General features: G+C 33.3%; 13 non-coding genes across 13 annotated transcripts; all 13 read left to right on the forward strand.

Annotated features, from left to right (window-relative positions):
* The first annotated feature begins 435 nt into the window (after positions 1-435).
* Trnar-ucu (transfer RNA arginine (anticodon UCU)) lies at positions 436-508 on the forward strand. The gene has a single exon. It is a non-coding gene; the product is annotated as a tRNA-Arg (tRNA).
* Positions 509-1,649: 1,141 nt separating this feature from the next.
* On the forward strand, positions 1,650-1,722 carry Trnar-ucu (transfer RNA arginine (anticodon UCU)). The gene has a single exon. It is a non-coding gene; the product is annotated as a tRNA-Arg (tRNA).
* A 1,141-nt stretch (positions 1,723-2,863) lies between these two features.
* Positions 2,864-2,948, forward strand: Trnar-ucu (transfer RNA arginine (anticodon UCU)). Its single transcript has one exon. It is a non-coding gene; the product is annotated as a tRNA-Arg (tRNA).
* A 1,139-nt stretch (positions 2,949-4,087) lies between these two features.
* On the forward strand, positions 4,088-4,160 carry Trnar-ucu (transfer RNA arginine (anticodon UCU)). Its single transcript has one exon. It is a non-coding gene; the product is annotated as a tRNA-Arg (tRNA).
* Positions 4,161-5,300: 1,140 nt separating this feature from the next.
* On the forward strand, positions 5,301-5,373 carry Trnar-ucu (transfer RNA arginine (anticodon UCU)). Its single transcript has one exon. It is a non-coding gene; the product is annotated as a tRNA-Arg (tRNA).
* Positions 5,374-6,966: 1,593 nt separating this feature from the next.
* On the forward strand, positions 6,967-7,039 carry Trnar-ucu (transfer RNA arginine (anticodon UCU)). Its single transcript has one exon. It is a non-coding gene; the product is annotated as a tRNA-Arg (tRNA).
* Positions 7,040-8,179: 1,140 nt separating this feature from the next.
* Trnar-ucu (transfer RNA arginine (anticodon UCU)) lies at positions 8,180-8,252 on the forward strand. Its single transcript has one exon. It is a non-coding gene; the product is annotated as a tRNA-Arg (tRNA).
* Positions 8,253-9,390: 1,138 nt separating this feature from the next.
* On the forward strand, positions 9,391-9,463 carry Trnar-ucu (transfer RNA arginine (anticodon UCU)). Its single transcript has one exon. It is a non-coding gene; the product is annotated as a tRNA-Arg (tRNA).
* A 1,140-nt stretch (positions 9,464-10,603) lies between these two features.
* Trnar-ucu (transfer RNA arginine (anticodon UCU)) lies at positions 10,604-10,676 on the forward strand. The gene has a single exon. It is a non-coding gene; the product is annotated as a tRNA-Arg (tRNA).
* Positions 10,677-11,817: 1,141 nt separating this feature from the next.
* On the forward strand, positions 11,818-11,890 carry Trnar-ucu (transfer RNA arginine (anticodon UCU)). Its single transcript has one exon. It is a non-coding gene; the product is annotated as a tRNA-Arg (tRNA).
* A 1,140-nt stretch (positions 11,891-13,030) lies between these two features.
* Positions 13,031-13,103, forward strand: Trnar-ucu (transfer RNA arginine (anticodon UCU)). Its single transcript has one exon. It is a non-coding gene; the product is annotated as a tRNA-Arg (tRNA).
* Positions 13,104-15,448: 2,345 nt separating this feature from the next.
* Trnar-ucu (transfer RNA arginine (anticodon UCU)) lies at positions 15,449-15,521 on the forward strand. The gene has a single exon. It is a non-coding gene; the product is annotated as a tRNA-Arg (tRNA).
* Positions 15,522-17,858: 2,337 nt separating this feature from the next.
* On the forward strand, positions 17,859-17,931 carry Trnar-ucu (transfer RNA arginine (anticodon UCU)). The gene has a single exon. It is a non-coding gene; the product is annotated as a tRNA-Arg (tRNA).
* Positions 17,932-19,042: the final 1,111 nt, after the last annotated feature.

The following is a 19,042-nucleotide window of genomic DNA, read 5'->3' on the forward strand; positions in this document are numbered from 1 at the left end:
CGAGAGCGGTTGGGTTTTTTTTCAAATACGCCTGAAAAACTATGCTGAAGTTATTTGTTTGTTTGTAAAATTTGTCGTCTAGACATGAATGCTAGATATTTTCAATGATGTGACAAAAAGATCAGCGGATATGGTTGGATCGTAAAACTAGACACTTGAGTATACAATATCAGTACCTTTTAGATACGAAGCAACAATTTAACTATAGATGGTAACATTTATTTAAATGTCATATATATCAAATACAAAGTGGAGAATGTATTCCAGATAGCGAACAGTTAACAACATTTTCACTCCTATATTCTAATTCCCGTCAACAACAACAACAAAAAAAGTCACCATTCGTTATATAAACATTTGACTAACTAAAATCAATTTCAAAGGTTGCAAAATGCGTTTACGAATAAATGATATAGTTAGCAACATGATAGGTATGTCCTCGTAGCGCAGGGGATAGCGCGCCGGACTTCTAATCCGGAGGTCGTGGGTTCGAATCCCACCGAGGATGCAAAACAAAATATTTTTGTTCGTTCCGTCATCACTGTATACATCCACTTAGCTATCTACATTCTCCTTCTTCAAAATTGATCAATGTGAATTTTCAAACATAAGAGATGTGAATATTTTTCCACTCGAGATTTTTTTTTCTTCAAAAAACGCCTGAAAAACTTATGCTGCTTTTTTGTTTTAATTGTAAATTTTGTCGTCTAGATATTTTCAATGAAACGACAAAAAAAAAAATCAAAAAATCAGCGAATATGGTTGGATTGTAAAAGTACATCATTATACAACATGTACAATCTCACTTGAGAACCTTTTAGATACCAAGCGATAACTTGTTACATGTCGTATATCAAATACAAAGTGGTGAATGTATTCTAGACAACGAACGGTTAATAATAACACACACACAAAAACCATCACTATTTATTATGTATTATATAAACATTTCACTATAGCTTTAATCAAATTTAAGGCTTGTTTTAGAATAAATGATATAGTTGACAACTTGATAGGGATGTCCGCGTAGTGCAAGGGATAGCGCGCTGGACTTTTGAGCCAGAGTTCGTCGGTTCGAATCCCACCGAGGATGCTAAATATATATTCTTTTGTTCTTTCTGTCATCACTGTATGCTACTAACTACATTGTCCTTCTTCAAAATTGATCAAATTCAAAAAATTTCGACCACAAAAGAAGTGAATGTGTTTCCACTCGAGAGCGGTTGGGTTTTTTTTCAAATACGCCTGAAAAACTATGCTGAAGTTATTTGTTTGTTTGTAAAATTTGTCGTCTAGACATGAATGCTAGATATTTTCAATGATGTGACAAAAAGATCAGCGGATATGGTTGGATCGTAAAACTAGACACTTGAGTATACAATATCAGTACCTTTTAGATACGAAGCAACAATTTAACTATAGATGGTAACATTTATTTAAATGTCATATATATCAAATACAAAGTGGAGAATGTATTCCAGATAGCGAACAGTTAACAACATTTTCACTCCTATATTCTAATTCCCGTCAACAACAACAACAAAAAAAGTCACCATTCGTTATATAAACATTTGACTAACTAAAATCAATTTCAAAGGTTGCAAAATGCGTTTACGAATAAATGATATAGTTAGCAACATGATAGGTATGTCCTCGTAGCGCAGGGGATAGCGCGCCGGACTTCTAATCCGGAGGTCGTGGGTTCGAATCCCACCGAGGATGCAAAACAAAATATTTTTGTTCGTTCCGTCATCACTGTATACATCCACTTAGCTATCTACATTCTCCTTCTTCAAAATTGATCAATGTGAATTTTCAAACATAAGAGATGTGAATATTTTTCCACTCGAGATTTTTTTTTCTTCAAAAAACGCCTGAAAAACTTATGCTGCTTTTTTGTTTTAATTGTAAATTTTGTCGTCTAGATATTTTCAATGAAACGACAAAAAAAAAAATCAAAAAATCAGCGAATATGGTTGGATTGTAAAAGTACATCATTATACAACATGTACAATCTCACTTGAGAACCTTTTAGATACCAAGCGATAACTTGTTACATGTCGTATATCAAATACAAAGTGGTGAATGTATTCTAGACAACGAACGGTTAATAATAACACACACACAAAAACCATCACTATTTATTATGTATTATATAAACATTTCACTATAGCTTTAATCAAATTTAAGGCTTGTTTTAGAATAAATGATATAGTTGACAACTTGATAGGGATGTCCGCGTAGTGCAAGGGATAGCGCGCTGGACTTTTGAGCCAGAGTTCGTCGGTTCGAATCCCACCGAGGATGCTAAATATATATTCTTTTGTTCTTTCTGTCATCACTGTATGCTACTAACTACATTGTCCTTCTTCAAAATTGATCAAATTCAAAAAATTTCGACCACAAAAGAAGTGAATGTGTTTCCACTCGAGAGCGGTTGGGTTTTTTTTCAAATACGCCTGAAAAACTATGCTGAAGTTATTTGTTTGTTTGTAAAATTTGTCGTCTAGACATGAATGCTAGATATTTTCAATGATGTGACAAAAAGATCAGCGGATATGGTTGGATCGTAAAACTAGACACTTGAGTATACAATATCAGTACCTTTTAGATACGAAGCAACAATTTAACTATAGATGGTAACATTTATTTAAATGTCATATATATCAAATACAAAGTGGAGAATATATTCCAGATAGCGAACAGTTAACAACATTTTCACTCCTATATTCTAATTCCCGTCAACAACAACAACAAAAAAAGTCACCATTCGTTATATAAACATTTGACTAACTAAAATCAATTTCAAAGGTTGCAAAATGCGTTTACGAATAAATGATATAGTTAGCAACATGACAGGTATGTCCTCGTAGCGCAGGGGATAGCGCAGGGGATAGCGCGCCGGACTTCTAATCCGGAGGTCGTGGGTTCGAATCCCACCGAGGATGCAAAACAAAATATTTTTGTTCGTTCCGTCATCACTGTATACATCCACTTAGCTATCTACATTCTCCTTCTTCAAAATTGATCAATGTGAATTTTCAAACATAAGAGATGTGAATATTTTTCCACTCGAGATTTTTTTTTTTCAAAAAACGCCTGAAAAACTTATGCTGCTTTTTTGTTTTAATTGTAAATTTTGTCGTCTAGATATTTTCAATGAAACGACAAAAAAAAAAATCAAAAAATCAGCGAATATGGTTGGATTGTAAAAGTACATCATTATACAACATGTACAATCTCACTTGAGAACCTTTTAGATACCAAGCGATAACTTGTTACATGTCGTATATCAAATACAAAGTGGTGAATGTATTCTAGACAACGAACGGTTAATAATAACACACACACAAAACCATCACTATTTATTATGTATTATATAAACATTTCACTATAGCTTTAATCAAATTTAAGGCTTGTTTTAGAATAAATGATATAGTTGACAACTTGATAGGGATGTCCGCGTAGTGCAAGGGATAGCGCGCTGGACTTTTGAGCCAGAGTTCGTCGGTTCGAATCCCACCGAGGATGCTAAATATATATTCTTTTGTTCTTTCTGTCATCACTGTATGCTACTAACTACATTGTCCTTCTTCAAAATTGATCAAATTCAAAAAATTTCGACCACAAAAGAAGTGAATGTGTTTCCACTCGAGAGCGGTTGGGTTTTTTTTCAAATACGCCTGAAAAACTATGCTGAAGTTATTTGTTTGTTTGTAAAATTTGTCGTCTAGACATGAATGCTAGATATTTTCAATGATGTGACAAAAAGATCAGCGGATATGGTTGGATCGTAAAACTAGACACTTGAGTATACAATATCAGTACCTTTTAGATACGAAGCAACAATTTAACTATAGATGGTAACATTTATTTAAATGTCATATATATCAAATACAAAGTGGAGAATGTATTCCAGATAGCGAACAGTTAACAACATTTTCACTCCTATATTCTAATTCCCGTCAACAACAACAACAAAAAAAGTCACCATTCGTTATATAAACATTTGACTAACTAAAATCAATTTCAAAGGTTGCAAAATGCGTTTACGAATAAATGATATAGTTAGCAACATGATAGGTATGTCCTCGTAGCGCAGGGGATAGCGCGCCGGACTTCTAATCCGGAGGTCGTGGGTTCGAATCCCACCGAGGATGCAAAACAAAATATTTTTGTTCGTTCCGTCATCACTGTATACATCCACTTAGCTATCTACATTCTCCTTCTTCAAAATTGATCAATGTGAATTTTCAAACATAAGAGATGTGAATATTTTTCCACTCGAGATTTTTTTTTTTCAAAAAACGCCTGAAAAACTTATGCTGCTTTTTTGTTTTAATTGTAAATTTTGTCGTCTAGATATTTTCAATGAAACGACAAAAAAAAAAATCAAAAAATCAGCGAATATGGTTGGATTGTAAAAGTACATCATTATACAACATGTACAATCTCACTTGAGAACCTTTTAGATACCAAGCGATAACTTGTTACATGTCGTATATCAAATACAAAGTGGTGAATGTATTCTAGACAACGAACGGTTAATAATAACACACACACAAAAACCATCACTATTTATTATGTATTATATAAACATTTCACTATAGCTTTAATCAAATTTAAGGCTTGTTTTAGAATAAATGATATAGTTGACAACTTGATAGGGATGTCCGCGTAGTGCAAGGGATAGCGCGCTGGACTTTTGAGCCAGAGTTCGTCGGTTCGAATCCCACCGAGGATGCTAAATATATATTCTTTTGTTCTTTCTGTCATCACTGTATGCTACTAACTACATTGTCCTTCTTCAAAATTGATCAAATTCAAAAAATTTCGACCACAAAAGAAGTGAATGTGTTTCCACTCGAGAGCGGTTGGGTTTTTTTTCAAATACGCCTGAAAAACTATGCTGAAGTTATTTGTTTGTTTGTAAAATTTGTCGTCTAGACATGAATGCTAGATATTTTCAATGATGTGACAAAAAGATCAGCGGATATGGTTGGATCGTAAAACTAGACACTTGAGTATACAATATCAGTACCTTTTAGATACGAAGCAACAATTTAACTATAGATGGTAACATTTATTTAAATGTCATATATATCAAATACAAAGTGGAGAATGTATTCCAGATAGCGAACAGTTAACAACATTTTCACTCCTATATTCTAATTCCCGTCAACAACAACAACAAAAAAAGTCACCATTCGTTATATAAACATTTGACTAACTAAAATCAATTTCAAAGGTTGCAAAATGCGTTTACGAATAAATGATATAGTTAGCAACATGATAGGTATGGCCTCGTAGCGCAGGGGATAGCGCGCCGGACTTCTAATCCGGAGGTCGTGGGTTCGAATCCCACCGAGGATGCAAAACAAAATATTTTTGTTCGTTCCGTCATCACTGTATACATCCACTTAGCTATCTACATTCTCCTTCTTCAAAATTGATCAATGTGAATTTTCAAACATAAGAGATGTGAATATTTTTCCACTCGAGATTTTTTTTTTTCAAAAAACGCCTGAAAAACTTATGCTGCTTTTTTGTTTTAATTGTAAATTTTGTCGTCTAGATATTTTCAATGAAACGACAAAAAAAAAAATCAAAAAAATCAGCGAATATGGTTGGATTGTAAAAGTACATCATTATACAACATGTACAATCTCACTTGAGAACCTTTTAGATACCAAGCGATAACTTGTTACATGTCGTATATCAAATACAAAGTGGTGAATGTATTCTAGACAACGAACGGTTAATAATAACACACACACAAAAACCATCACTATTTATTATGTATTATATAAACATTTCACTATAGCTTTAATCAAATTTAAGGCTTGTTTTAGAATAAATGATATAGTTGACAACTTGATAGGGATGTCCGCGTAGTGCAAGGGATAGCGCGCTGGACTTTTGAGCCAGAGAGATGTGAATATTTTTCCACTCGAGATTTTTTTTTTTCAAAAAACGCCTGAAAAACTTATGCTGCTTTTTTGTTTTAATTGTAAATTTTGTCGTCTAGATATTTTCAATGAAACGACAAAAAAAAAAATCAAAAAATCAGCGAATATGGTTGGATTGTAAAAGTACATCATTATACAACATGTACAATCTCACTTGAGAACCTTTTAGATACCAAGCGATAACTTGTTACATGTCGTATATCAAATACAAAGTGGTGAATGTATTCTAGACAACGAACGGTTAATAATAACACACACACAAAAACCATCACTATTTATCATGTATTATATAAACATTTCACTATAGCTTTAATCAAATTTAAGGCTTGTTTTAGAATAAATGATATAGTTGACAACTTGATAGGGATGTCCGCGTAGTGCAAGGGATAGCGCGCTGGACTTTTGAGCCAGAGTTCGTCGGTTCGAATCCCACCGAGGATGCTAAATATATATTCTTTTGTTCTTTCTGTCATCACTGTATGCTACTAACTACATTGTCCTTCTTCAAAATTGATCAAATTCAAAAAATTTCGACCACAAAAGAAGTGAATGTGTTTCCACTCGAGAGCGGTTGGGGTTTTTTTCAAATACGCCTGAAAAACTATGCTGAAGTTATTTGTTTGTTTGTAAAATTTGTCGTCTAGACATGAATGCTAGATATTTTCAATGATGTGACAAAAAGATCAGCGGATATGGTTGGATCGTAAAACTAGACACTTGAGTATACAATATCAGTACCTTTTAGATACGAAGCAACAATTTAACTATAGATGGTAACATTTATTTAAATGTCATATATATCAAATACAAAGTGGAGAATGTATTCCAGATAGCGAACAGTTAACAACATTTTCACTCCTATATTCTAATTCCCGTCAACAACAACAACAAAAAAAGTCACCATTCGTTATATAAACATTTGACTAACTAAAATCAATTTCAAAGGTTGCAAAATGCGTTTACGAATAAATGATATAGTTAGCAACATGATAGGTATGTCCTCGTAGCGCAGGGGATAGCGCGCCGGACTTCTAATCCGGAGGTCGTGGGTTCGAATCCCACCGAGGATGCAAAACAAAATATTTTTGTTCGTTCCGTCATCACTGTATACATCCACTTAGCTATCTACATTCTCCTTCTTCAAAATTGATCAATGTGAATTTTCAAACATAAGAGATGTGAATATTTTTCCACTCGAGATTTTTTTTTCTTCAAAAAACGCCTGAAAAACTTATGCTGCTTTTTTGTTTTAATTGTAAATTTTGTCGTCTAGATATTTTCAATGAAACGACAAAAAAAAAATCAAAAAATCAGCGAATATGGTTGGATTGTAAAAGTACATCATTATACAACATGTACAATCTCACTTGAGAACCTTTTAGATACCAAGCGATAACTTGTTACATGTCGTATATCAAATACAAAGTGGTGAATGTATTCTAGACAACGAACGGTTAATAATAACACACACACAAAAACCATCACTATTTATCATGTATTATATAAACATTTCACTATAGCTTTAATCAAATTTAAGGCTTGTTTTAGAATAAATGATATAGTTGACAGCTTGATAGGGATGTCCGCGTAGTGCAAGGGATAGCGCGCTGGACTTTTGAGCCAGAGTTCGTCGGTTCGAATCCCACCGAGGATGCTAAATATATATTCTTTTGTTCTTTCTGTCATCACTGTATGCTACTAACTACATTGTCCTTCTTCAAAATTGATCAAATTCAAAAAATTTCGACCACAAAAGAAGTGAATGTGTTTCCACTCGAGAGCGGTTGGGTTTTTTTTCAAATACGCCTGAAAAACTATGCTGAAGTTATTTGTTTGTTTGTAAAATTTGTCGTCTAGACATGAATGCTAGATATTTTCAATGATGTGACAAAAAGATCAGCGGATATGGTTGGATCGTAAAACTAGACACTTGAGTATACAATATCAGTACCTTTTAGATACGAAGCAACAATTTAACTATAGATGGTAACATTTATTTAAATGTCATATATATCAAATACAAAGTGGAGAATGTATTCCAGATAGCGAACAGTTAACAACATTTTCACTCCTATATTCTAATTCCCGTCAACAACAACAACAAAAAAAGTCACCATTCGTTATATAAACATTTGACTAACTAAAATCAATTTCAAAGGTTGCAAAATGCGTTTACGAATAAATGATATAGTTAGCAACATGATAGGTATGTCCTCGTAGCGCAGGGGATAGCGCGCCGGACTTCTAATCCGGAGGTCGTGGGTTCGAATCCCACCGAGGATGCAAAACAAAATATTTTTGTTCGTTCCGTCATCACTGTATACATCCACTTAGCTATCTACATTCTCCTTCTTCAAAATTGATCAATGTGAATTTTCAAACATAAGAGATGTGAATATTTTTCCACTCGAGATTTTTTTTTTTCAAAAAACGCCTGAAAAACTTATGCTGCTTTTTTGTTTTAATTGTAAATTTTGTCGTCTAGATATTTTCAATGAAACGACAAAAAAAAATCAAAAAATCAGCGAATATGGTTGGATTGTAAAAGTACATCATTATACAACATGTACAATCTCACTTGAGAACCTTTTAGATACCAAGCGATAACTTGTTACATGTCGTATATCAAATACAAAGTGGTGAATGTATTCTAGACAACGAACGGTTAATAATAACACACACACAAAAACCATCACTATTTATTATGTATTATATAAACATTTCACTATAGCTTTAATCAAATTTAAGGCTTGTTTTAGAATAAATGATATAGTTGACAACTTGATAGGGATGTCCGCGTAGTGCAAGGGATAGCGCGCTGGACTTTTGAGCCAGAGTTCGTCGGTTCGAATCCCACCGAGGATGCTAAATATATATTCTTTTGTTCTTTCTGTCATCACTGTATGCTACTAACTACATTGTCCTTCTTCAAAATTGATCAAATTCAAAAAATTTCGACCACAAAAGAAGTGAATGTGTTTCCACTCGAGAGCGGTTGGGTTTTTTTTCAAATACGCCTGAAAAACTATGCTGAAGTTATTTGTTTGTTTGTAAAATTTGTCGTCTAGACATGAATGCTAGATATTTTCAATGATGTGACAAAAAGATCAGCGGATATGGTTGGATCGTAAAACTAGACACTTGAGTATACAATATCAGTACCTTTTAGATACGAAGCAACAATTTAACTATAGATGGTAACATTTATTTAAATGTCATATATATCAAATACAAAGTGGAGAATGTATTCCAGATAGCGAACAGTTAACAACATTTTCACTCCTATATTCTAATTCCCGTCAACAACAACAACAAAAAAAGTCACCATTCGTTATATAAACATTTGACTAACTAAAATCAATTTCAAAGGTTGCAAAATGCGTTTACGAATAAATGATATAGTTAGCAACATGATAGGTATGTCCTCGTAGCGCAGGGGATAGCGCGCCGGACTTCTAATCCGGAGGTCGTGGGTTCGAATCCCACCGAGGATGCAAAACAAAATATTTTTGTTCGTTCCGTCATCACTGTATACATCCACTTAGCTATCTACATTCTCCTTCTTCAAAATTGATCAATGTGAATTTTCAAACATAAGAGATGTGAATATTTTTCCACTCGAGATTTTTTTTTTTCAAAAAACGCCTGAAAAACTTATGCTGCTTTTTTGTTTTAATTGTAAATTTTGTCGTCTAGATATTTTCAATGAAACGACAAAAAAAAAATCAAAAAATCAGCGAATATGGTTGGATTGTAAAAGTACATCATTATACAACATGTACAATCTCACTTGAGAACCTTTTAGATACCAAGCGATAACTTGTTACATGTCGTATATCAAATACAAAGTGGTGAATGTATTCTAGACAACGAACGGTTAATAATAACACACACACAAAAACCATCACTATTTATTATGTATTATATAAACATTTCACTATAGCTTTAATCAAATTTAAGGCTTGTTTTAGAATAAATGATATAGTTGACAACTTGATAGGGATGTCCGCGTAGTGCAAGGGATAGCGCGCTGGACTTTTGAGCCAGAGTTCGTCGGTTCGAATCCCACCGAGGATGCTAAATATATATTCTTTTGTTCTTTCTGTCATCACTGTATGCTACTAACTACATTGTCCTTCTTCAAAATTGATCAAATTCAAAAAATTTCGACCACAAAAGAAGTGAATGTGTTTCCACTCGAGAGCGGTTGGGTTTTTTTTCAAATACGCCTGAAAAACTATGCTGAAGTTATTTGTTTGTTTGTAAAATTTGTCGTCTAGACATGAATGCTAGATATTTTCAATGATGTGACAAAAAGATCAGCGGATATGGTTGGATCGTAAAACTAGACACTTGAGTATACAATATCAGTACCTTTTAGATACGAAGCAACAATTTAACTATAGATGGTAACATTTATTTAAATGTCATATATATCAAATACAAAGTGGAGAATGTATTCCAGATAGCGAACACTATACGAACAGATTCACTCCTATATTCTAATTCCCGTCAACAACAACAACAAAAAAAGTCACCATTCGTTATATAAACATTTGACTAACTAAAATCAATTTCAAAGGTTGCAAAATGCGTTTACGAATAAATGATATAGTTAGCAACATGATAGGTATGTCCTCGTAGCGCAGGGGATAGCGCGCCGGACTTCTAATCCGGAGGTCGTGGGTTCGAATCCCACCGAGGATGCAAATTAAAATATTTTTGTTCGTTCCGTCATCACTGTATACATCCACTTAGCTATCTACATTCTCCTTCTTCAAAATTGATCAATGTGAATTTTCAAACATAAGAGATGTGAATATTTTTCCACTCGAGATTTTTTTTTCTTTCAAAAAACGCCTGAAAAACTTATGCTGCTTTTTTGTTTTAATTGTAAATTTTGTCGTCTAGATATTTTCAATGAAACGACAAAAAAAAAATCAAAAAATCAGCGAATATGGTTGGATTGTAAAAGTACATCATTATACAACATGTACAATCTCACTTGAGAACCTTTTAGATACCAAGCGATAACTTGTTACATGTCGTATATCAAATACAAAGTGGTGAATGTATTCTAGACAACGAACGGTTAATAATAACACACACACAAAAACCATCACTATTTATTATGTATTATATAAACATTTCACTATAGCTTTAATCAAATTTAAGGCTTGTTTTAGAATAAATGATATAGTTGACAACTTGATAGGGATGTCCGCGTAGTGCAAGGGATAGCGCGCTGGACTTTTGAGCCAGAGTTCGTCGGTTCGAATCCCACCGAGGATGCTAAATATATATTCTTTTGTTCTTTCTGTCATCACTGTATGCTACTAACTACATTGTCCTTCTTCAAAATTGATCAAATTCAAAAAATTTCGACCACAAAAGAAGTGAATGTGTTTCCACTCGAGAGCGGTTGGGTTTTTTTTCAAATACGCCTGAAAAACTATGCTGAAGTTATTTGTTTGTTTGTAAAATTTGTCGTCTAGACATGAATGCTAGATATTTTCAATGATGTGACAAAAAGATCAGCGGATATGGTTGGATCGTAAAACTAGACACTTGAGTATACAATATCAGTACCTTTTAGATACGAAGCAACAATTTAACTATAGATGGTAACATTTATTTAAATGTCATATATATCAAATACAAAGTGGAGAATGTATTCCAGATAGCGAACAGTTAACAACATTTTCACTCCTATATTCTAATTCCCGTCAACAACAACAACAAAAAAAGTCACCATTCGTTATATAAACATTTGACTAACTAAAATCAATTTCAAAGGTTGCAAAATGCGTTTACGAATAAATGATATAGTTAGCAACATGATAGGTATGTCCTCGTAGCGCAGGGGATAGCGCGCCGGACTTCTAATCCGGAGGTCGTGGGTTCGAATCCCACCGAGGATGCAAAATAAAATATTTTTGTTCGTTCCGTCATCACTGTATACATCCACTTAGCTATCTACATTCTCCTTCTTCAAAATTGATCAATGTGAATTTTCAAACATAAGAGATGTGAATATTTTTCCACTCGAGATTTTTTTTTTTTCAAAAAACGCCTGAAAAACTTATGCTGCTTTTTTGTTTTAATTGTAAATTTTGTCGTCTAGATATTTTCAATGAAACGACAAAAAAAAAATCAAAAAATCAGCGAATATGGTTGGATTGTAAAAGTACATCATTATACAACATGTACAATCTCACTTGAGAACCTTTTAGATACCAAGCGATAACTTGTTACATGTCGTATATCAAATACAAAGTGGTGAATGTATTCTAGACAACGAACGGTTAATAATAACACACACACAAAAACCATCACTATTTATTATGTATTATATAAACATTTCACTATAGCTTTAATCAAATTTAAGGCTTGTTTTAGAATAAATGATATAGTTGACAACTTGATAGGGATGTCCGCGTAGTGCAAGGGATAGCGCGCTGGACTTTTGAGCCAGAGTTCGTCGGTTCGAATCCCACCGAGGATGCTAAATATATATTCTTTTGTTCTTTCTGTCATCACTGTATGCTACTAACTACATTGTCCTTCTTCAAAATTGATCAAATTCAAAAAATTTCGACCACAAAAGAAGTGAATGTGTTTCCACTCGAGAGCGGTTGGGTTTTTTTTCAAATACGCCTGAAAAACTATGCTGAAGTTATTTGTTTGTTTGTAAAATTTGTCGTCTAGACATGAATGCTAGATATTTTCAATGATGTGACAAAAAGATCAGCGGATATGGTTGGATCGTAAAACTAGACACTTGAGTATACAATATCAGTACCTTTTAGATACGAAGCAACAATTTAACTATAGATGGTAACATTTATTTAAATGTCATATATATCAAATACAAAGTGGAGAATGTATTCCAGATAGCGAACAGTTAACAACATTTTCACTCCTATATTCTAATTCCCGTCAACAACAACAACAAAAAAAGTCACCATTCGTTATATAAACATTTGACTAACTAAAATCAATTTCAAAGGTTGCAAAATGCGTTTACGAATAAATGATATAGTTAGCAACATGATAGGTATGTCCTCGTAGCGCAGGGGATAGCGCGCCGGACTTCTAATCCGGAGGTCGTGGGTTCGAATCCCACCGAGGATGCAAAACAAAATATTTTTGTTCGTTCCGTCATCACTGTATACATCCACTTAGCTATCTACATTCTCCTTCTTCAAAATTGATCAATGTGAATTTTCAAACATAAGAGATGTGAATATTTTTCCACTCGAGATTTTTTTTTCTTCAAAAAACGCCTGAAAAACTTATGCTGCTTTTTTGTTTTAATTGTAAATTTTGTCGTCTAGATATTTTCAATGAAACGACAAAAAAAAAATCAAAAAATCAGCGAATATGGTTGGATTGTAAAAGTACATCATTATACAACATGTACAATCTCACTTGAGAACCTTTTAGATACCAAGCGATAACTTGTTACATGTCGTATATCAAATACAAAGTGGTGAATGTATTCTAGACAACGAACGGTTAATAATAACACACACACAAAAACCATCACTATTTATTATGTATTATATAAACATTTCACTATAGCTTTAATCAAATTTAAGGCTTGTTTTAGAATAAATGATATAGTTGACAACTTGATAGGGATGTCCGCGTAGTGCAAGGGATAGCGCGCTGGACTTTTGAGCCAGAGTTCGTCGGTTCGAATCCCACCGAGGATGCTAAATATATATTCTTTTGTTCTTTCTGTCATCACTGTATGCTACTAACTACATTGTCCTTCTTCAAAATTGATCAAATTCAAAAAATTTCGACCACAAAAGAAGTGAATGTGTTTCCACTCGAGAGCGGTTGGGTTTTTTTTCAAATACGCCTGAAAAACTATGCTGAAGTTATTTGTTTGTTTGTAAAATTTGTCGTCTAGACATGAATGCTAGATATTTTCAATGATGTGACAAAAAGATCAGCGGATATGGTTGGATCGTAAAACTAGACACTTGAGTATACAATATCAGTACCTTTTAGATACGAAGCAACAATTTAACTATAGATGGTAACATTTATTTAAATGTCATATATATCAAATACAAAGTGGAGAATGTATTCCAGATAGCGAACACTATACGAACAGATTCACTCCTATATTCTAATTCCCGTCAACAACAACAACAAAAAAAGTCACCATTCGTTATATAAACATTTGACTAACTAAAATCAATTTCAAAGGTTGCAAAATGCGTTTACGAATAAATGATATAGTTAGCAACATGATAGGTATGTCCTCGTAGCGCGCGCCGGACTTCTAATCCGGAGGTCGTGGGTTCGAATCCCACCGAGGATGCAAAACAAAATATTTTTGTTCGTTCCGTCATCACTGTATACATCCACTTAGCTATCTACATTCTCCTTCTTCAAAATTGATCAATGTGAATTTTCAAACATAAGAGATGTGAATATTTTTCCACTCGAGATTTTTTTTTCTTCAAAAAACGCCTGAAAAACTTATGCTGCTTTTTTGTTTTAATTGTAAATTTTGTCGTCTAGATATTTTCAATGAAACGACAAAAAAAAAATCAAAAAATCAGCGAATATGGTTGGATTGTAAAAGTACATCATTATACAACATGTACAATCTCACTTGAGAACCTTTTAGATACCAAGCGATAACTTGTTACATGTCGTATATCAAATACAAAGTGGTGAATGTATTCTAGACAACGAACGGTTAATAATAACACACACACAAAAACCATCACTATTTATTATGTATTATATAAACATTTCACTATAGCTTTAATCAAATTTAAGGCTTGTTTTAGAATAAATGATATAGTTGACAACTTGATAGGGATGTCCGCGTAGTGCAAGGGATAGCGCGCTGGACTTTTGAGCCAGAGTTCGTCGGTTCGAATCCCACCGAGGATGCTAAATATATATTCTTTTGTTCTTTCTGTCATCACTGTATGCTACTAACTACATTGTCCTTCTTCAAAATTGATCAAATTCAAAAAATTTCGACCACAAAAGAAGTGAATGTGTTTCCACTCGAGAGCGGTTGGGTTTTTTTTCAAATACGCCTGAAAAACTATGCTGAAGTTATTTGTTTGTTTGTAAAATTTGTCGTCTAGACATGAATGCTAGATATTTTCAATGATGTGACAAAAAGATCAGCGGATATGGTTGGATCGTAAAACTAGACACTTGAGTATACAATATCAGTACCTTTTAGATACGAAGCAACAATTTAACTATAGATGGTAACATTTATTTAAATGTCATATATATAAAATACAAAGTGGAGAATGTATTCCAGATAGCGAACACTATACGAACAGATTCACTCCTATATTCTAATTCCCGTCAACAACAACAACAAAAAAAGTCACCATTCGTTATATAAACATTTGACTAACTAAAATCAATTTCAAAGGTTGCAAAATGCGTTTACGAATAAATGATATAGTTAGCAACATGATAGGTATGTCCTCGTAGCGCAGGGGATAGCGCGCCGGACTTCTAATCCGGAGGTCGTGGGTTCGAATCCCACCGAGGATGCAAAACAAAATATTTTTGTTCGTTCCGTCATCACTGTATACATCCACTTAGCTATCTACATTCTCCTTCTTCAAAATTGATCAATGTGAATTTTCAAACATAAGAGATGTGAATATTTTTCCACTCGAGATTTTTTTTTCTTCAAAAAACGCCTGAAAAACTTATGCTGCTTTTTTGTTTTAATTGTAAATTTTGTCGTCTAGATATTTTCAATGAAACGACAAAAAAAAAATCAAAAAATCAGCGAATATGGTTGGATTGTAAAAGTACATCATTATACAACATGTACAATCTCACTTGAGAACCTTTTAGATACCAAGCGATAACTTGTTACATGTCGTATATCAAATACAAAGTGGTGAATGTATTCTAGACAACGAACGGTTAATAATAACACACACACAAAAACCATCACTATTTATTATGTATTATATAAACATTTCACTATAGCTTTAATCAAATTTAAGGCTTGTTTTAGAATAAATGATATAGTTGACAACTTGATAGGGATGTCCGCGTAGTGCAAGGGATAGCGCGCTGGACTTTTGAGCCAGAGTTCGTCGGTTCGAATCCCACCGAGGATGCTAAATATATATTCTTTTGTTCTTTCTGTCATCACTGTATGCTACTAACTACATTGTCCTTCTTCAAAATTGATCAAATTCAAAAAATTTCGACCACAAAAGAAGTGAATGTGTTTCCACTCGAGAGCGGTTGGGTTTTTTTTCAAATACGCCTGAAAAACTATGCTGAAGTTATTTGTTTGTTTGTAAAATTTGTCGTCTAGACATGAATGCTAGATATTTTCAATGATGTGACAAAAAGATCAGCGGATATGGTTGGATCGTAAAACTAGACACTTGAGTATACAATATCAGTACCTTTTAGATACGAAGCAACAATTTAACTATAGATGGTAACATTTATTTAAATGTCATATATATCAAATACAAAGTGGAGAATGTATTCCAGATAGCGAACAGTTAACAACATTTTCACTCCTATATTCTAATTCCCGTCAACAACAACAAAGAAAAAAGTCACCATTCGTTATATAAACATTTGACTAACTAAAATCAATTTCAAAGGTTGCAAAATGCGTTTACGAATAAATGATATAGTTAGCAACATGATAGGTATGGGGATAGCGCGCCGGACTTCTAATCCGGAGGTCGTGGGTTCGAATCCCACCGAGGATGCAAAACAAAATATTTTTGTTCGTTCCGTCATCACTGTATACATCCACTTAGCTATCTACATTCTCCTTCTTCAAAATTGATCAATGTGAATTTTCAAACATAAGAGATGTGAATATTTTTCCACTCGAGATTTTTTTTTTCAAAAAACGCCTGAAAAACTTATGCTGCTTTTTTGTTTTAATTGTAAATTTTGTCGTCTAGATATTTTCAATGAAACGACAAAAAAAAAATCAAAAAATCAGCGAATATGGTTGGATTGTAAAAGTACATCATTATACAACATGTACAATCTCACTTGAGAACCTTTTAGATACCAAGCGATAACTTGTTACATGTCGTATATCAAATACAAAGTGGTGAATGTATTCTAGACAACGAACGGTTAATAATAACACACACAAAAAAACCATCACTATTTATTATGTATTATATAAACATTTCACTATAGCTTTAATCAAATTTAAGGCTTGTTTTAGAATAAATGATATAGTTGACAACTTGATAGGGATGTCCGCGTAGTGCAAGGGATAGCGCGCTGGACTTTTGAGCCAGAGTTCGTCGGTTCGAATCCCACCGAGGATGCTAAATATATATTCTTTTGTTCTTTCTGTCATCACTGTATGCTACTAACTACATTGTCCTTCTTCAAAATTGATCAAATTCAAAAAATTTCGACCACAAAAGAAGTGAATGTGTTTCCACTCGAGAGCGGTTGGGGTTTTTTTCAAATACGCCTGAAAAACTATGCTGAAGTTATTTGTTTGTTTGTAAAATTTGTCGTCTAGACATGAATGCTAGATATTTTCAATGATGTGACAAAAAGATCAGCGGATATGGTTGGATCGTAAAACTAGACACTTGAGTATACAATATCAGTACCTTTTAGATACGAAGCAACAATTTAACTATAGATGGTAACATTTATTTAAATGTCATATATATCAAATACAAAGTGGAGAATGTATTCCAGATAGCGAACAGTTAACAACATTTTCACTCCTATATTCTAATTCCCGTCAACAACAACAACAAAAAAAGTCACCATTCGTTATATAAACATTTGACTAACTAAAATCAATTTCAAAGGTTGCAAAATGCGTTTACGAATAAATGATATAGTTAGCAACATGATAGGTATGTCCTCGTAGCGCAGGGGATAGCGCGCCGGACTTCTAATCCGGAGGTCGTGGGTTCGAATCCCACCGAGGATGCAAAACAAAATATTTTTGTTCGTTCCGTCATCACTGTATACATCCACTTAGCTATCTACATTCTCCTTCTTCAAAATTGATCAATGTGAATTTTCAAACATAAGAGATGTGAATATTTTTCCACTCGAGATTTTTTTTTCTTCAAAAAACGCCTGAAAAACTTATGCTGCTTTTTTGTTTTAATTGTAAATTTTGTCGTCTAGATATTTTCAATGAAACGACAAAAAAAAAATCAAAAAATCAGCGAATATGGTTGGATTGTAAAAGTACATCATTATACAACATGTACAATCTCACTTGAGAACCTTTTAGATACCAAGCGATAACTTGTTACATGTCGTATATCAAATACAAAGTGGTGAATGTATTCTAGACAACGAACGGTTAATAATAACACACACACAAAAACCATCACTATTTATTATGTATTATATAAACATTTCACTATAGCTTTAATCAAATTTAAGGCTTGTTTTAGAATAAATGATATAGTTGACAACTTGATAGGGATGTCCGCGTAGTGCAAGGGATAGCGCGCTGGACTTTTGAGCCAGAGTTCGTCGGTTCGAATCCCACCGAGGATGCTAAATATATATTCTTTTGTTCTTTCTGTCATCACTGTATGCTACTAACTACATTGTCCTTCTTCAAAATTGATCAAATTCAAAAAATTTCGACCACAAAAGAAGTGAATGTGTTTCCACTCGAGAGCGGTTGGGTTTTTTTTCAAATACGCCTGAAAAACTATGCTGAAGTTATTTGTTTGTTTGTAAAATTTGTCGTCTAGACATGAATGCTAGATATTTTCAATGATGTGACAAAAAGATCAGCGGATATGGTTGGATCGTAAAACTAGACACTTGAGTATACAATATCAGTACCTTTTAGATACGAAGCAACAATTTAACTATAGTTGGTAACATTTATTTAAATGTCATATATATCAAATACAAAGTGGAGAATGTATTCCAGATAGCGAACAGTTAACAACATTTTCACTCCTATATTCTAATTCCCGTCAACAACAACAAAAAAAAAAGTCACCATTCGTTATATAAACATTTGACTAACTAAAATCAATTTCAAAGGTTGCAAAATGCGTTTACGAATA

The sequence above is a fragment of the Mytilus edulis genome, chromosome 4, assembly GCF_963676685.1.
Source record: "Mytilus edulis chromosome 4, xbMytEdul2.2, whole genome shotgun sequence".
NCBI classification, from domain to species: Eukaryota; Metazoa; Mollusca; class Bivalvia; order Mytilida; family Mytilidae; genus Mytilus; species Mytilus edulis.